At 37.6% G+C, this 20,356-nt stretch overlaps 1 pseudogene; it reads right to left on the bottom strand.

The window, feature by feature from the left end:
• Positions 1-17,128: 17,128 nt before the first annotated feature.
• Positions 17,129-17,900, bottom strand: LOC105705272 (elongation factor 1-delta-like; annotated as a pseudogene).
• Between the last annotated feature and the right edge of the window lie 2,456 nt (positions 17,901-20,356).

The raw sequence follows: 20,356 nt of genomic DNA, 5'->3' as shown, positions 1-20,356 counted from the left end.
GGTTACATTAATCATCAATTTTATTCCGGGGTCATAAAAGGAGTGTAACAAAATAAGTATAATTAAAAAGGAGTGTTGGATATTTTATGACTGAGAGGTACCTTAGTAGAAGCCGAAAGTTGACTTTTTGGAGTATAAGAGAAGCCTCTTCAAGGAAAATGGAAGTACTCTGTTCATAAAAAACTATGCAAACACTACCTACCCCCACCTCCAAATACTTTGGCTATTCAGACAAACCCAGAGCTACTGTCAGTGGAAATATTGACCTTAGTATGTCATTTAATTATCTTAGTTCTATCAAGAACCTTGCAGACCTGTGAGTAGAATGTGAAATAGTGCTTGCCTAATATAGTTTGATAAGAGCTCCACAGAGTAATAGTGGAAATATTCATCAAATACCTGGACAATTTCAATAAAAATGGTCTATTTTAAAAGTTTTTCTGAATAAAAATTAAAAATTTGTGTTTATTTTGGTTACTAAACAATAATGGGCATACCTTTTCAAAATTAAAATAAAGATTACATTCTTCTTGTGACACTTAATTTCTGCTTAGATGATTTATAATGAAATTTATCACCAAAAGATTCTTTGATTTTATGATGGTAGTTTACACATCAATTAGAAACTGTGCCCAGTTTTAGGCTGGGCACAGTGGCTCACACCTATAATCCCAGCACTTTGGGAGGCTGAGGTGGGTGGATCATTTGAGGTCAGGACCAACACGATGAAACCTCGCCTCTACTAAAAATACAAAAATTAGCCAGATGTGGTGGCTCTTGCCTGTAGTCCTAGCTAATTGGGAGGCTGAGGCAGAAGAATTGCTTGAACCTGGGATGCGGAAGCTGCAGTGAGCCGAGATCACACTACTGTACTCCAGCCTAGGTAACAGAGCGAGACTCTGTCTAAAAAAAAAAAAAAAAAAAGAGAAAGTTTCAGGTTTAATTTTTTTTTTAATTCTCTATATTTTCCAATGGAGTAATTATATCCCTGAGTTACAAATCAAATACTAGCCTCCACCAGATTTCTTGGCTCTCTTCGTAAAGACAATAGAGCAACTCATTATTCTGTTTCAGAATTTTCCTCCCAACTTTTATCCTTCTCTAGCTATGTAGGGATGGTAGGAAAGGTGGTGGTAGGAGAGGGTAGACACAAATTCCTAATTCCTAAAATTCCTATTCATTTCATGACTGTTTCACAGTTGCTTCATTGCAGGCACATGCTACAGAAAGAAGACACCACAGGATCCAGAAAGAGTTAAATAAAGATAATTGTGGAAATTGTATCCTTTAAATATCTTCAGGGAGAGGTATCCTCAGCAATTTCCTCTTTCTATAGGCAAATAGTGGCTGGGTAGGTGGTGGTCTTCTGCTTCCAAGAAACTGGCAGTCAACAGCTCAAATTGCCTAATTTCCCATACACAAGTCCCAGCAAGAGCCTAGACAGATTCAGTCATGCACTTCATCTTCCTGCCTTCTTCCTGATTTACGCAATAATAATTATAGATCACTATTGCCAATTATTTTTTGTCAGACATGATGCTTTTTACATTATTTCATCTAATGCTCACAGAACCTCTATATGGTTAGAAATACTATTATTTTACAAATGAAAGAAAGCAAAATACAGTGAGGGATGTACATAACTCTCTCAAGATAACACAGTAAATAAAGAGTGCTATTGTTTGGCTGTGTCCCCACCCACATCTCATCTTGAATTATAGCTCCCATAATTCCACATGTTGTGGGAGGGATCTGGTCAGAAATAATCAGATCATGGGGGCGGTCTCCCCCATACTGTTCTTGTGGTAGAGAATAAGTCTCAGGAGATCTGATTGTTTTATAGGGGGTTTCCTCTTTTGCTTGGTTCTCATCTTCTCTCTTGTCTGCTGCATGTAAGATGTGCCTTTCACCTTCCACCATGGTTGTGAGGCCTTTCCAGTCATGTGGAACCATGAGTTCACTAAACCTCTTTTTCTTTATAAATGACCCTGTCTGGGGTATGTCTTTATCAGCAGCATGAAAATGGACTAATATAAATGGCAAGTCCCATAAATGAACTCTAGTCTGTTTAACACCAGTTTGTATTATTCAGCAAAATAATTCAGTCACTTAATATGTGTCAAGCAGTGAGTTAGGGATTGAAAATGCAATGATTAACCAGACAGAGAAGATACCTGTCTCTTGGGAGGTTAAATTTTACTGAAAGAAATAGAAGGAAGCAAGAAAATAAATTAAGTAGTTACAATATGTAATAATTTTGATGAAGAAATAGCATAAGGATCCCCAGGAGGGCAGAAAGGTATTTCAAGTATAAAGTTCAAGGAAAGTGTCTCTGAGTAAGGACCATTTAAGCTAAGTCTTTTGGAAGACAAAGGATGTGGCCTGGAGAGGCTGGTGGGGGCAGAGAGAGCGTTGCAGGGTGCGCACCAGTCAGTGTAGAGGATGACTCACACGCAATTTGGTGAAGACTGAAGGGTTCATAAAAGTAAAGCATTTTTTGGAGTGTAATTTGGCAATACCAGTCTATATTTTAAGTATATTTAAATATTTTTTGGGTGCAGCAATTTCTTTTCCTGTGGGCTTTAAAGTAAGTGCTGCTTATGTGAACTAAGCCACACAATCAGGTAGACTTTCCCCTTCCTAATGGTCAGGAGGACGTGGGATCTCAGATTTTTCTTGCTTTTTTACTAATCCTTTCTTTTTCTTCTTCTTTTTAAATCTTTGGGGCTGTAAGTTATAATGTTCCTTTTAGACTTTTTTTTTTCCTACCCTGCAGGCAGTCACCTGATAGAGAGCTTTCCTGGAATCGTAATAGGAAAGTAATGTACAGCAAAGCTGACACACCACATGCCAGACTGTACTGAAGGCACAATCATAATTTTTAATAACAAAATTTATTTCGGTAAAATAATTTCTTTCCAGCTGTCCTAACAGATACTAATGTAAAATGCTCCCTTGGGACAGGATAGTGGAGAGAAGTCACCCCAGTTCCAGAGGGGCATGACCTTGGCACAGAATCTCTGAGCACTAACACACTGTAGTAGTAAGATTGCAGGGACACCAGTAAAACCTGCTCTGTAGGGCTGCACCGGGCTAGATTTTTTTTATTTGTGATTTTGTTTTCCTGTAAATCACTTCTAAGTTTCTGTTTCTCAAGTCTGGAAGCAGCAGGCGTGTAATTTTGGCAGAACTTTTCCCAGTCATTATCTAGTGATTTATTGTTTATTAGAGTGTGGGGGTGGGTTATAATAAAGAGATTTGCCCTGTAGGTTAAGACTGGGCACATCTCTATTTTCAGTCTGACCAGGTCTTCACATTCTAGGCAAAACGAAAGGGTTAAGCTAGTTATCCAGATAGTTCAGGCCAAAAGGTAAACACAAAGAGAGGATGATTTAGCGCGACCCACCTCCTGCTTATGCTACTGAGGAAACAACAACAGTGTTCTGCTTTGGTTCGGCGACGGAAACCTGAGTTCTCCTGGCTGTGACTTGTGTTGGGAATGTAGAATGTAGACTCCGTTCAGCTCAGCAGGCTGTGATACAGAGAATACATGAGGTTAACTTCGGCCTAGAGATAGACATGATCCAATTCCTGGTTCAAAACTTACCCCTGTGGCCTTGCTTCTTTTCCTTTTGTATGCTCCTACATCTCTAGTGAAGCTTGCCATCAATATATTTAGTTCTATTAAAAATTCTCCAGGTTCAGTTTATGTGGTCATTTTGGGTACACTGTGACATATATTTATTTGCATGGATTTGATCTCCTTCCCTTCTTTTCCCCCTTCCTTCCTCCCTTATTTTTTTCTTCCTTTCTTCCTCCCTCCCCTCATCACTTCCTTCTTTCCTTCCTTTCTCCCTCATTTTAGTGTCTATAACCATAAACCATGCTACATATTAGAGAAACAAAGTGAAACAAAGCATAATTCATATTCTAATAAACTCACAGTGCAGTTGTTGGGGAAAAAGACAAATAAAGAATTAGAATATTTTGACTAAAATATACATTAGAAGATGCTGGAAAATAATTCATGAAAACAACTTAGTTGTTTTTAGTTTTACAGGAAGTGAACCTGATATACAACTATTGGTGGTCTAGAAATACAGATGAACCAGATAAAATAATTTTGAAAAAAAGGTTGAATCTGTCTTTCTCACTGAAAGCCCATAGCAGTATGGAGCATACTTATTTCTTCTTTGAATGATATACATTTCCTAACACGTAATAGATGCTTAATTAAAATGTTTAAAAGAAAGGAGATGTAAATATTACAATTTTAAAAAGTAATGATTTGGTTGGGCACAGTGCCTTGTGCCTGTAATCTCAACACTTTGGGAGGCTGAGATTGGAGGATCTCTTGAGCCCAGGAATTTGAGACCAGACTGGGCAACAAAGTGAGACCTAGTGTCTACAAAAAATAAAAGAATAAAAATAAAAAGTAGCCAGGCACAGTGGCTCATTCTTGTAGTCCCAGGAAATGGAGGCAGGACGATTGCTCTAGCCTGGGAATTGGAGGCTGTGGTAAGCTAAGATCATGTCACTGTAATCCAGCCTAGGTGACAGATCAAGGCCCTAGATTTAAAAAAAAAAAAAAACATAAATGATTCCTTTTTGTAGGGAGTATTTAGAAAACAGTTTATTCCACGCTTTTCTGTATTACTAAAGACAAAATGAATATAATTTACCTTTTCTTTGAGAACTCAATCGTTATTATGAGCAACAATTACTTAAGTGAACTTTAGGTGTTCAGGCAGAGGAAGATGTAGGGTATAGGGCCAGTGGGTATCAACATGAGCAAGTGCATCATATTCTTTCTTGAAATGGTCTGGATTGTTGAATGCTTGCTTTCAGTTTGTTTTTATTGGTTAGTTTTCTTTCTCACGTATGTGGAAGGAAACCAATGTAGTGCTTGGTCCCAAGGGAAGTATAATGTGGCTACTCTTTCCCAATGTAAATCATGGAATAAAAACACACAGCCTTCTCTCAAATTATTTTCTTGCCCTCCAGAAAAATTTTTCTCTCTCATAGCCAGTTGATTTCTCAGTAGCATTCAGATCATTATCTCTTTTTCCAAACTGTCACTATTAACATATCAACCTCAATATATTTTACATTATATTTACACTAACATTTATTGAACAAATATTTATTGAACACCTGCTATGCATCAGACATTGTTCTATGAGTTGAAGGTGCATCAACGAGCAAAAGTCAGAATCCCTAACTTCACAGAGTTTATGAACCAGTACATATAACCGAAGTGTCTCTCTCACTATCAAGAGTTTGTGTTAGTGTAATTGGTAGGGCCCTTCCTTCCTTCCTTCCTTCCTTCCTTCCTTCCTTCCTTGCTTCTTTCCTTCCTTCCTTTCTCTGCCTTCCCTCCCCCTGCCCTTTCTCCCTTCCCTCTCCCCTCTCCTTCCCCCTCTCCCTCTCCTGTCCCCTCCCCTCCTCTCTCCTCTCTTTTGAGATGGAGTTTTGCGCTTGTCGCCCAGGCGGGAGTGCAATGGCACAATCTTGGCTCACTGCAACCTCCATCTCCCGAGTTCAAGTGATTCTCCTGCCTCAGCCTCCCGAGTAGCAGGGATTACAGATGCCTGCCACCATGCCTAGCTAATTTTTGTATTTTTAGTAGAGACAGGGTTTCACCATGTTGGCAAGGCTGGTCTTGAATTCCTGACCTCAGGTGAACCGCCTGCCTCGGCCTCCCAAAGTGCTGGGATTACAGGCATGAGCCATTGCGCCCTGCCCCAGGGCTTTTTCAAAGTGTATTTCATAATAACAAGAATGCCTATTCATTAAGGATTTTATAATATTTTACAGTTGACAATGCTCTTTTAGGGAATATAATTTCATTGGAATTTCACGGTAACTTGTAAGATACATAGGATAGGTATTATTATTGTTTTTGTAGTGTGCAGATGCAGAACTTGGGTTTAGGCAGAGTATTACTTCTCAAGATCCCACAGGTATAAGTAGCAGAGCTGATGCTTGAGTCTAGAATATTTAAAAATTCCAAAATTCCTTAGTACTTTTTATCTTGGAAAATATTTTTGTATTTATTATTTAATTAGTTCTTCAAAATGATCTTAGTGGTAATTACTGATTTCTCTCTAATCTTTGTACCTGGTGATGTGGAACTGTTGCATTATCTGCCCAGATTTATCTAGCTGGTAATGGTAGAACTAAAAATCCAACTATGTTCATCGAAAATATCGACTGTGGATGCTGAACACAAATATTTTCTTTAATCTATATTCTTATAGGAGAATGGAATTTTAAAAATTTATTGTAAATATGATAGTTTTTAAATGCTTTATAAATTAATTTCCCATGAAGTTAATTTTTCTCATAACATTATATATTCTAAATAACACCCAGGTATACAGTTTGAACACGAGGTGACAGTGGCAGGGAGTAAAATCCCGAAACTATTACCTGACACATTCTGCTTTTCAGAGTATATCCTACAATTTTCTTAAGTCAACCTGTCATTTAGACAAGGTTTAAAAAAGCACACTTCAGGTTCCAAAATAAGGTTAAAACAACTAGAAAAACAAAACAAAACAGAACTCTAGCACCCCTCCATTAACACATACCTTGTAAATATAGAGCTGGGAATGTACATTATTTTTGATGGATAGAGCTTTCAATAGTGAGAGTTGTATTACATAAAAGACAGCAGGAATGGTATATGCAAAAGCTGTTAAGGCCTCCCTTTTCTTCTTAAACTCAGCAGTTTCTGATTACTACTCTTTGGCAAGCAGGAGTAAATTGGACCACAATTTCAACAGTCTCGTAGAAGTATTCCAGGAGACAGTGTTGATAAATGAGTCCTAGAATGTCACATAATTTTCCTGCAGCTTCATTGTTTGATGACTGACTTTTCATGGACACTTTCTACCCGCAGGTTTCATGGCCTGCTGCCAAATGTGAAAGCTGTTTGTCAGAAATCAACAGGTTCAAGTGGCCCATCAATAGCTTCTGCCTTTTTGTTAATAGGAAACACTTTGTATAGGAATCTGCTTTCTAGAGAACTCATTGCTATCCCTTTTGTATACATCTGAACCTTGTCCTGGCTATTATTATGACTTCCTTTGCCAGGAGATTCCCCAGTGAAGGATGCTCTGCCCAGTACTGCTTGGGATAATCAAGATGACAACCCCTCTAATACAGCAATGATCGCAAAGCTCCTGTGGCCAATAGGATTCAGAGTGTCTTCCACCAAAAGCCTGAGCTAAATATAGCCTAAATATATCTTTTGTATTTTGTTCTAGGGGGTCATTGAGGTATTTAGGGTAAGGGATAGCTAGGAAATTATCATATGTTGTGAACCTATTATGTAGCAGACACTGAGGTGCTTTCCACATGCTATCTTATTTAATTGTTACACAAAAACTCTCTATAAATTATATATTATCCCAATTTTACAGATGAGCAATCTGTTACTCAAGAAAGATGATGTTTGCTGAAAGTCAAATAACAGAGGTAGGATTTCAAATTTAGTTTTATCTCACTCTCAAGATCATGCTCTTTCTACTTAGCGTGTGGTTAACTGGGCTTAATTTGCGCTGAGACCGAATGACAGTGAAAGAATTTCTCTTCTGACAGGCGAACTGACAAATCATATTTATTTTTTTAAAAAGTCTTTTACTTCCCATGACTCTGTTTTTTGTTTGTTTTCTATTGGTGAGAATAGAACACATCCAATCAATAGTAAGTCTGGTTAAGGTGGGATTTTGAAAGTTGGGTAGAAGTGAAATGCCTGACTAGGTAGTTTTGTCCACTCTTTGTCTCAAATCTCCATTGTGATAGATAGGATCTCCTCAGTCCAGGTGTCTGTATGTAACAATAGGTTAGAAAGATTCTTATACTTGGGGCTTTATGAAGTTGACCAAAAGACATTAAGAGTGACTAGGCAGGGCATGGTGGCTCATGCCTGTAATCCTGGTACTTTCAGAGGTCAAGGCAGGCAGATAGCTTGAGGCCAGGAGTTTGAGACCAGCCTGGCCAGCGTGACCAAACTCTGTCTCTACTAAAAAATACAAAATTTAGTTGGGTGTGGTGGCACACACCTGTATTCCCAGCCAGTCAGAAAACAGAAGGCTGAGGCATGAAAATCACTTGAACCCGGGAGGTGGAGGTTGCGGTGAGCCGAGATTAAACCACTGTATTCCAGCCAGCCTGGGTAACAGAGTGAGCTCCGTCTAAAATATAAACAACAAACAAACAAAGAAAGAACCCCAGAATGACTAACTGCACTTAGGAATGGGGAATACATTCATTTTCTGTATAGATACTGGAGGTCTTAGTAGGGGGTTGTGGAACAGTTTTCATATGTAATTGTTCTAAATGCTTTGCAACCTCATAGTTTTGAGTCTTTTGATTCCTTTGGTGGTATATCCGGGCTTAACTACCTGGAATTATGCGATACTTAGTTTCAGAACTCTTATTAGCAGGATCTTGGTTCTTGCATCTACAAATAGCTAAAGTTCACTTTAAGTAGAAAGCTTATCAGCAGATGTTTATGGAGACCGTGCTTCCCTCCAATATGCTTCTTGCTTGATTTATTTATTAGCTCTCATCTCTTCTTGGCTTTGTCTCTGCCTGTTTAAGTAGGAGGTTTTTTCTCTTTTGATTTGTTTGTTTTATTTTTGGTTAAAGTAACAGAAAACCCAACTCAAATTGGCTTAAAAAGTGAAAGTGATCAACGTTTTCGTGGTATTGTAGGTTTTAGCTTCTGATCAACGAAGAATCTGCCTCTATTTCTCTGGTATTCTTTTGGCTCTGGTTTTGCAGTTGTAGCTTTGCCCTAAGTCTGGCTTGTCCTATTGTTGTAAAACAGCTGCCAGCATCTTCTGAAGTGACCTGTTTCTCTATTCAGGTTTATAAAAAAGAAAGAGGGAATTGCCTCTCAAGCCATTGAATTGAAGTTCTAAATTTTTCTCTGAAGAAGTCAATCATGGATGCTTGGGGTAAGTGAGATTAACCTAACTGATTTACTCTAATCAAGGTGCATCCCTGGAAGAGGTCAACATTCTTTCAACAAATGCAGTTTCTATACAATGGAGAATGACAAAGACCTGTTTGGAAGTAATAAAAATGCCCACCACATTTCACTGAACATAAAATATTAAATTTGTCTTTATTTTTTTTCTTGTCTGTTTTCCTACTAGCAATGGAGCAGAGAAAGTTGGAGGAGGGTTATTGGGATCTTTTTGAAGAGGGAATCACATTCTCATTGGTAACCATGATGAAAACCTCTTTTCTTCCTTGTGTAGGTCTGAGACAGTGTCATAAACTGCTTTCAGCAGTAGTTAGTATGGTCTAACCAAGTGGTTCTCAATCAGTTCTAATCAGTGGCTCTTTCTCCCAGGCCAGCAGCATCAGCATCTCCTGAAAATGTTTAGAAATGCAAATAATGAAACAGAAACTCTATGGATGGGGCAAATCTGAGGGTTAATGAACACTGCCGTTGATTCTGATCATGTTGAACTTTAGAAACCACTAGTCTGATGCTTACTTGCACTATTACACTGTGGTTTGCACATGAGTTTGACAGGCTCATTTACTTTCATTTACTTGCTCTTTGAGATTGTGTGTGGCTAGACAACTGAGCCTCAGATAAATTATTTTCTTACTATATTCTGGTAAATACCAAAAAAATTTGAATACAACCAACATGAGACAGTCAGTTCTGCTATTATGATTTTTAAAATGGGAATTTGTTTCAATGCAATTAATATATTTGGAAACAGATTTAGCATAAGGCAAATCTTGCATTTATTTGTGCACTATTTCATCTGCTAGACCAACTAGGTGAATGTAGGAAATCGTGCATAGCTGAGCTGCGTCTCATAGGAACACACAAAACACACACATACCTCACAAGGACAGTCAGTGGCCCACACCCATGCACATCTACTATTACAACTTCTTGTCCATTTCTACCACTTCACTATTATTAATACAAGCTGCAATTCTTCCACAAACAAACTTCAGGTGGTTTTCAAGATAAAGTTACATATTTCCAGCAGTATTTACGTATTTCTTAATCATTTAATGAATATAAAACTATGCTACCGTTTATTAGCCACTTCTTTTAAGAAATGTTCCACTGACAAATGTTTTGAGTATTATGCTCCAAAGCCCATGATTTTTATTGTGTTCTTTTGCATTGCACAGAGATTTTTAACAATTCCTATGTTGCATTAAAGCAGAATTCAGACTAATTTGAGCAAAACTTAGCAACTTACAACTGTTACAATCCTTATTTCAGGGCAAACTTTTCATTTTATAATCACAATTTTTTCCTCATGAGTAGTGTGTGTGTGCGTACGTGTGCGTGCACACACACACACACACCCCTGAGGTGTTCACCATCACAGAATAATAGCCTTTAAAATGTTTATCAGTTTTCATACTGATATATTTTGTTTGACTCTGTCATTCCAGGCTTTAGGTACTAAAATATATTAGTCTTTTTCAGAAAACATTCCAAGAAAAACTTGAATTTCCCCCTTAGTTTCCTCTCTCTTTGATAACCGATTATCATAGTAATATACAAATACCTGAAAATTGCCCCAATTATTCTCTTCTTCTTGGAACACAGATTTTTTGATAAATGCCAAATGATTTTTACAAAAACATGAGCAGTTTGACATCACAGTAAGATTTAAAAGAAAAGGCTTTTTTTTATTATCATCATCATTGCTATTACTATTTCCTTGAATATATATTTATTCGTCTTATTTATCCTTTTCCAAAAGATTTTTGTTCTCATATTTTTAATTAGCTCTTTAAAGAAATCAAGAAATGCTTGTTGATTATAGAGAAATCAAGAAATGTTTGTTGATTATAGATCATCCTTATTGTATGAAGTGGGAGAAGTTCTTTGGCAATTAGCTGTGTATATGTGCTGTTCAAACAATTGGCTTAAGTGAGGTTATCCAGAAAGAACCCTTGTATTTCCTTGTTTTTCAATATATTCTCCACTCCATCATACCTCTTTTTCCAATGATGCAGTGCTAAGAAAGTACCATCTCTGGAGTAATTAAAGCTCATGAGAAAATGATATCACCTGACGGCCCTATGAAGCATTTAGCAATCAAAGGTGAGTTGTCCAAAATGCACTTACCCTGAACAGGAATACAACAAAACTACTAAGTTTTATCTTTATAATTATTTGTTGCTTATTATTTTGTTGTTTGCATATGTTCTATTTCCCACACCAGTGTTGTCTTAGATTATGATTTGTCTTGACCTAGACTCTGTTCGCTAAATTGCTCTGTGCAATTAAATGCTTTGTGATCATGATAAAAAGCGTCACGATAACTGTTAGACTAGAGGTCTCCATACAAAGCTGTGTCCCATGGAAAACAACTACTGTCACTGAGCAACAGCTAGAGATACTCTACATAGGGAAGGGACTGACAATCATTCAGCTTAAATCAATCACTTGTGCATATATATCAATAGAGAGCACCAGGTTAGCGCTCTGTGTGTGTGTGTGTGTGTGTGTGTGTGTGTGTGTGTGTCTGTAATTCACGGCTTACTCTATAACAGAGGGAATGCCAATGAAATTGGGCCATACAGGAAGATCAATTAGTGCATTTGTTCATTGAAGACCTTTTGGTGGCCTTGTTGATCTCCTATGGTTTGATCTCTTAAATCTGTAGTGTTTATTAGACTCACTACAGACTCTCGATAAATCATAAGGCATTTACATCTATAAATGTATTTTAAAATATCAATTTTTAAATTTTATAGCACTAAAATATTTCAGACAATATTCTCAATTAACTTACATTAATATTTGCTTAGTTTCTGATAAATTACTAGACAAAATGTTCTACATATCAACAAAATATTCTTCTAAAATTAAACTAATAGTATCTGTTAAGACATTCACTTTTTTTTTACTTTATTTTTATTTTTAAAAAATTTATTTATTATACTTTAAGTTCTGGGGTACATGTGCAGATTGTGTAGGTTTGTTACATAGGTGTACATGTGCCATGGTGGTGGTTTGCTGTGTCCATCACCCTGTCATCTACATTAGGTTATTTCTCCTAATGCTATCCCTCCCCAATCTCCCCACCCCTTCCTAGTCCTCCCCTAGCTCCCTACCCCCCAGGCCCCAGTGTGTGATGTTCCCTCCCTGTGTTCATGTGTTCTCATTGTTCAATACCCACTTATGAGTGGGAACATGCGGTGTCTGGTTTTCTGTTCTTGTGTCAGTTTGCTGAGAATGATGGTTTCCAGTTTCATCCATGTCCCTGCAAAGAACATGAGCTCATCCTTTTTTATGGCTGCATAGTATTCCACCACATTTTCTCTATCCAGTCTATCACTGATGGGCATTTGGGTTGGTTCCAAGTCTTTGCTATTGTAAACAGTGCCACAATGAACATACATGTGCATGTGTCTTTATAACAGAATGATTTATAATCCTTTGGGTATATACCTAGTAATGGAATCGCTGGGTCAAATGGTATTTCTATTTCTAGATCCTTGAGGAATTGCCACACTGTCTTCCACAATGGTTGAATTAATTTACACTCCCACCAACAGTGTAAAAGCATTCCTATTTCTCCACATCCTCTCCAGCATCTGTTGTCTCCATATTTTTTAATGATAACCATTCTAACAGGCATGAGATGGTATCTCAATGTGGTTTTGATTAGCATTTCTTTAATGACCAGTGATGATGAGCTTTTTTCATATGTTTGTTGACTGCATAAATGTCTTCTTTTGAAAAATGTCTGTTCATATTCTTAGCCCACTTTTTGATGGAGTTGTCTTTTTCTTGTAAATTTGTTTAAGTTTTCCATAGAGTCTGGATATTAGCCATTTGTCAGATGGGTAGATTGCAAAATTTTTTTCCCATTCTTTTGGTTGCCAGTTCACTCTATTGATTGTTTTGCTCTACAGAAGCTCTGGAGTTTAATTAGATCCCATTTGTCTATTTTGGCTTTTGTTGCCAGTGCTTTTGGTGTTTTTGTCATGAAGTCCTTGCCTATACCTGTGTCCTGAATGGTATTATCTAGGTTTTCTTCTAGAGTTTTTATGGTGTTAGGCCTCATGTTTAAATCTTTAATCCATCTAGAATTAATTTTTGTATAAGATGTAAGGAAGGAATCCAGTTTCAGCTTTCTGCATATGGCTAGCCAGTTTTTCCAACACCATTTATTAAGTAGGAATCCTTTCCCCATTGCTTGTTTTCGTCTGGTTTGTCAGAGATCAGATGGTTGCAGTTGTATGGTGTTCTTTCTGAGGTCTCTGTTCTGTTCCATTGGTCTATATCTCTGTCTTGGTACCAGTATCATGCTGTTTTGATTACAGTAGCCTTGTAATATAGTTTGAAGTCAGGTAGTGTGATACCTCCAGCATTTTTTTTTTTTTTTTTGCTTAGGATTGTCTTGGCTATGTGGGCTCTTTTTTGGTTCCATATGAAGTTTAACGTGGTTTTTTCCAATTCTGTGAAGAAAGCCATTGGTAGCTTGATGGGGATAGCATTGAATCTATAAATTACTTTGGGCACTATGGCCATTTTCATGATATTGATTCTTCCTAACCATGCACATGGAATGTTTTTCCATCTGTTTGTGTCCTTTCTTATTTCCTTGAGCAGTGGTTTGTAGTTCTCCTTGAAGAGATCCTTCATATCCCTTGTTAGTTGTATTCCTAGGTATTTTATTCTCTTTGTGGCAATTGTGAATAGGAGCTCACTCATGATTTGGCTCTCTGTTTGTCTATTATTGGTGTATAGGAATGCTTGCAATTTTTGCACATTAATTTTGTATCCTGAGATTTTACTTAAGTTGCTTATCAGCTTAGGGAGATTTTGGGCTGAGACAATGGGGTTTTCTAAATAAACAATCATGTCATCAGCAAACAGGGACAATTTGACGTCCTCTCTTCTTATTTGAATACATTTTATTTTTTTCTCTTGCCTGATGGCCCTAGCCAGAAATTCCAGTATAATTTTGAATAGGAGTAGTGAGAGAGGGCATTCTTGTCTTGTGCCAGGTTTCAAAGGGTATGCTTCCAGCTCCAGTTTTTGCCCATTCAGGATGATATTGACTGTGGGTTTGTCATAAATAGCTCTTATTATTTTGAGATATAATCCATCGATACCTAGTTTATTGAGAGTTTTTAGTATAAAGGGCTGTTTAATTTTGTCAAAGGCCTTCTCTGCATCTATTGAGATAATCATGTGGTTTTTGTCTTTGGTTCTGTTTATGTGATGGATTATGTTTATAGACTTGCATATGCTGAACCAGCCTTGCATCCCTGGGATGTAGCCCATTTGATCATGATGGATAAGCTTTTTGATGTGCTGCTGGATTTGGTTTGCCAGTATTTTATTGAAGATTTTTGCATCAATGTTCATCATGGATATTGGCCTGAAGTTTTCTTTCTTGTTGAGTCTCTGCTGAGTTTTGGTATCAGGATGACGTTGGTCTCATAAAATGAGTTAGGGAGGATTCCCTCTTTTTGGATTGCTTGGAATAGTTTTCAGAAGGAATGGTACCAGCTCCTCTTTGTATGTCTGGTAGAATTCGACTGTGAACCTGTCTAGTCCTGGACTTTTTTTGGTTGGTAGGGTATTAATTGCTACCTCAACTTCGGACCTTGTTATTGGTCTATTCAGGAATTGAACTTCTTCCTGGTTTCATCTTGGGAGGGTGTAAATGTCCAGGAATTTATCCATTTCTTCTTGATTTACTGGTTTATTTGCACTGAGGTGTTTGTAGTAATCTCTGATGGTAGTTTGCATTTCTGTGGGATCGGTGGTGATAAGCCCTTTGTCATTTTTTATTACATCTATTTGAATCTTCTCTCTTTTCTTTTTTATTAGTCTGGCTAGTGGTCTATCTATTTTGTTGATCTTTTCAAAACACTAGCTCCAGGATTTATTGATTTTTTTGAAGGGTTTTTTTGTGTCTCTATCTCCTTCAGTTCTGCTTTGATCTTAGTTATTTCTTGCCTTCTGCTAGCTTTTGAATTTGTTTGATCTTGCTCCTCTAGTTCTTTCAATCGTAATGTTAGGGTGCCAATTTTATATGTTTCCTCACTTCTCTTGTGGGCATTTAGTGCTATAAATTTCTCCCTAGACACTGCTTTAAATGTGTCCCAGAGATTGTGATATGTTGTGTCTTCATTCTCACTGGTTTCAAAGAACATCTTTATTTCTGCCTTCATTTTATTATTTATCCAGTAGACATTCAGGAGCAGGTTGTTTAGTTTCCATGTAGTTGTGCAGTTTTAAGTGAGTTTCTTAACCCTGAGATCTAATTTGATTGCACTGTGGTCTCAGAGAATGTTTGTTATGATTTCGTTCTTTTGCATTTGCTGAGGAGTGTTTTACTTCCAATGATGTGGTCAATTTTAGAATAAGTGCAATGTGATGCTGAGAATAACGTATATTCTGTAGTTTTGTGGTGGAGATTTCTGTAGATGTCTATTGGATCCGCTTGGTCCAGATCTGAGTTGAAGTCCTGGATATCCTTGTTAATTTTCTGTCCCATTGATCTGTCTAATATTGACAGTGGGGTCTTAAAGTCTCCCCCTATTATTGTGTGGGAGTTGAAGGCTCTTTGTAGGTCACTAAGAACTTGCTTTATGTTTCTGGGTGCTCTTGTATTGGGTGCATATATATTTAGAATAGTTAGCTCTTCTTGTTGCATTAATCCCTTTACCATTATGTAATGCCCTTCTTTATCTCTTTTGATCTTTGTTGGTTTAAAGTCTATTTTATCAGAGACTAGGACTGCAAACCCTGCTTTTTTTTTTGCTCTCTATTTGCTTGGTAAATCTTCCTCCATCCCTTTATTTTGAGCTTATGTGTGGCTTTGCATGTGAGATGCGTTTCCTGAATATAGGACACTGATGGGTCTTGACTTTTTATCCAATTTGCCAATCTGTGTCTTTTGATTGGGGCATTTAGCCCATTTACATTTAAGGCTAATATTGTTATGTGCGAATTTGATCCTGCCAATTTGATGCTAGCTGGTTGTTTTGCCCCTTTAGTTGATGCAATTTCTTCATAGTGTTGATGGTCTTTACAGTTTGGTATGTTTTTGCAGTGGCTGGTACTGGTTGTTCCTTTCCATGTTTAGTGCTTCCTTCAGGATTTTTTAAAAAAAGAACACTACTACACAAATGAAGCCAATGAGCCCAAGTCAGTTGACAGAAATAAATATTTGGGACCCCTTCTCTAAATATGTTATAAAAACACCTGAAAAAGATGAGCAGTAATTTGCTTTCTTATTTTTAAAAGATCTGTTCCCCAACAAAGTTTTTAATCTTCTACTTGTTACCAAATACAAACCAGACTTTAAAAAGGAGAAGGGAAAAAACAAAACAAAACACCAGACACGAATGGTTCATTCGTGAATGTAAACTTTTGTTTTTTTTTTAATTTTCTTTTCTCTTCTCCTCTTCTCTTCTTTTTCTTTTTCTTGTTCTTTTTTTGAGACAGGGTCTCACTTTGTCCCCCAAGCTAAAGTGCAGGGGAACCATCTTAGCTCACTCACTGCAACCTCTGCCTCCCATGCTTAAGGCATCCTCCCACCTCAACCTCCCAAGTAATTGGGACTAGGTGCAGCCACCATGCCTGGTTAGTTTTTTTTTTTTTTTTTTTTTCTATTTTTAGTAGAGAGAGGGTTTTACCATATAGCCCAGGCTGGTCTCTAACTCCTGGGCTCAAGTGAACCCACCTTAGCCTCCCAAAGTGCTGGGATTACACCCTGCACCTGGCTAAACTTCTGAAATTAATGAAGTACTCCTAAATCCTTGATGAATGAACATCTTGAATGACAAATTAATTTTCAAGTGACATATAAACCAACAAGCATTTCCAAATTTCTAAAATAAATTTCCAAATTTGAAGTCTTCCTGCCTTTCTTTCTTCCTTTCTTTCCTTCTTTCCTCTTTCTTTCTTTTCCTTCCTTCCTTCTTCCTTTCCTTTACTTTCTTTTCCTTTCCTTTCCCTTTCCCCTTTCCTTTCCTTTCCTTTTTTTTCTTTTTTGCCGGTCTCAGTTTTTAATTGCGGCGGGGTCTCATGAACTGCGCGCGCACACACACACACACACACACACACACACACACACACACACACTCTCAGACTTCAAATCTTGTTGAAAGCTGCGATGTTGACACTCTGCCCATGCTCCTCAAACTTGGTTATCTTCTCCTCCAGCAAATCTGTCCCCACCTTGTGGTCCTCCACCACACACTGAATCTGCAGCTTCCGGATACCATAGGCAACGGGCATCAGCTTGGAAGCCCTGCTCACCAGCCGGTCCATCTGGATGGAGCGCACACATGCCTCCAGCTGGGCCATGTCTGTCTCATCGTCCCAAGGCTCGACATCCAGCAGGATGGAGGACTTGGCCACTCGCGCGGGCTTCTTGACCTTCTCCAAGTACTGCTGCAGCTGCTCCTCCCACAGCTGCGCTGCCTCCTTGTCCTCCTCTTTATTACCGCTGCCAAACAGGTCAGTGTCACTGTCCTCCTCATCCTCTGCTAGTGTGGATGGTTTCTGGGGTAGAGGGGAGCTCCACTTGGAGCATGGGAGACACGTGCTGGGTCTGCAGGGCTGTGGCACGGTGGCCGGGCGAGCTCTTCTCTAGCATGTTCTGCCGGGCCTCCAGCTTGGAGACCGCCTGCTGCAACTCTTGCATCCGCTGCGCAGGCTCTGCTTCTCCACTTCCCGCTGGCGATCTGGGTGACGAGCTCGCTGTGGTCTCCACTGGGGCCGCTGAAGGGCCCAGGGGCCAAGCTGTGATAGGAGGGCCGGCCACAGGCCCATCCATCTGCTCCTAGAATTTCCTTTCTTTATCGTCATGTTTGAATTTGTCAAACCAGATCTTCTCATGTACTAGGAAGTTTGTAGCCATTTTTCTGACGCCAGCCAAGGACACCGCTACCAGAGAGGAGGAATCCGCGGACGTGGGATGACTAAGGGCGAAGTTATTTTTTCATAATGTACAAAACCGTAAGTCTTCAACAGAAAGTACTTTTTATATTTAAAAGAAAATCCTGGGGTTTGAAAATAAAAGTTTGTATTTCAGAGAGTTGATGAGGAAATAATCCATTAAAGACTGCTTTTGTAAACATAAACTGATGGGAATAAAGTAAAAATTTTTAAAAGACAATGAAAACATCTGACATCTCAATAGGAGTTAGCTGAATAGGAATTAGTTAGATGAATACATCTCATACCAGAAGTCTTTGTTTTCTATTTATGGCTTCTTCAGGAGCTCAAGGTTGGCCCTTCGACAGGTCATTTCATCTCTCAGAGCCTTGTTTCTCCTTTGTCAAAGGAAGAGGCTTGTCTGTAAAATCTTTAAAGTTCTTCTGCTTTTAAAATTCAAAATTATTATTTAGATCCTCATGGAATAATTTAAAAATTATTTAAATGTTTATAGAAAAATGTTTTGAATATTTTTCTATATACTGAGCTACGCGGTTGAGAAATCTGAGGTATCACTTAAATGTACTGTTGCTCTAATGACCAGCTACTACTGGAGAGAGGTACTATTTTTTCTTTAAAACTTGTGTATTCTCAAGTACTGATGGAGGAAAAAGTACATGAATCTTTATAGTAAAACACTGACAATTAGATGTAATTGATCTTAACAGATCTGTAGATAATATGGACCATTATCTACATATCATTTGTTAAATTTAATGCCCTCTAGCGCTCACCTAAACTAATTGTATTGTGTTTGTGTATATCTTAAGTAAAGTTTATTTCATAGATCAGTGCCCCTGGGCTAGACAGGAAACGGTCAAAGCTCTTAAATTGGTCCAAAGTATGTCAACTGAAAGCCTTAGAACTGGTAGTATTTCTCATTAGTCTTTCAACTGCAGGGTAGAGAAAGAAAGCAAAATTACAAGACAGGTATTTTTCTACAACAGTTTGATTTAGCAAATGTTGGACAAATAAACCATTAACTAAATAAAATATTGCAAATATATATAGTTTTGTGTGTTTATTTTCATGTCTGACATCCTGACAACCAAAGGGAAAATAATGTACTTGTAGAAGTAGGTGAACTTTGTGTCTCTGAGTTTCTTGGGCCTGAAATAATTGGCAGGGTGAATCTGAAATGCAGACACAGAAAGTCACCCTTGGTTTGATGCCTCTTTTTTTTTACTTTTCATATTTATATTTTGGTGCATTTTCCCCTGATATCAAATATTACCTTGGTACTAAAAAAAAGTCAAGAAGGGAAAATGCAGGCAGGAAAATGAGGAAAATCAGCTCATTACTTCTCTCCCATGTATGATTGGGCTCATGTGATTGGTGCATTAGACTTTGTAGTGTCATTTCACTCCTTTCTCTGTAGACATCAATACTAACAAATGAACAGCAAAATCCTAAAGTGTGAAGATAAACACCAATTATCTATGTATGCACATCGTTTGTATGGATTTCTAACTATTGATCTTCAGGTAAATGTCTAGATAGAAGTAGATTTAAATGTATAGGTAGTTGTGCTATATTTTTACATTTATAGTAATTAATATCCAGAAAAGCAAGAAAGGAAAGATAAAATGTCACTATTATTATTTTTCCTACTTGCCTCTGCAAATGAATTAAAAGGATTGCTTTCTGTCTACCTGAGACAGATATTTAAACTGTAGCAAATTCAGACTCTTTAGGCATTCTCCTCAAAGTTTCCTTCAGTGAAAATTGATAATTGACATGAATCAAAAATTTATGTTAAAAAAATGGCAGGGCTAATGCTCCTAGCAGAGATATCTGAATGATATGCTAGGTCAAGCAATCTGTCAACTATTTTCCTCTAGATCATAGGATTAGTACATCAGGCCAGATTCTTATCCTGTGCAATGTTGAGAAGTTATTTTTGGAATCTGAGAGATTGTATGATTTGACACTCCTAAAGGAGACTTTCTAAGACTTTACTTCACAAAAACTGAAGGGATATTATAGTAAAATATAATTTCTATACTAAAATACAGCTGTAAAAACCAAAATGCAGTTTGAATACATTCAGAAGGAGTCTTCAGTGCTTTGTCCATTAGGTAAAAAGATTGCAAATTTAAAGTACTCAAAAATTGCAGTTGACATTCAGAAACTCATTAGCTTCATTCTTTTCCAAATCACCATAGCAATTAGTCTAAACTTTAATTGGTCAAAATTATTCATCATTAAAACACTGATTTCTAAAAGACTATTTTTTTCCCTATGCCTTAGACTTAAATTTTTTAGGAATTTAAATCTACTTTCTCTATCAGTTCCTGAAATGATTAAGCACATTTGCATTTTATCTGTCCAGAGAAGATATTCCTTCCCTTGATCTCTCTCATCTGGCCTCTTCTGCTT

This window comes from Aotus nancymaae, unplaced genomic scaffold (assembly GCF_030222135.1).
Source record: "Aotus nancymaae isolate 86718 unplaced genomic scaffold, 86718_ANA_hifiasm-v0.15.2.pri h1tg000040l, whole genome shotgun sequence".
NCBI classification, from domain to species: domain Eukaryota; kingdom Metazoa; phylum Chordata; class Mammalia; order Primates; family Aotidae; genus Aotus; species Aotus nancymaae.
This window is presented reverse-complemented; position numbering and strand designations above follow the sequence as displayed.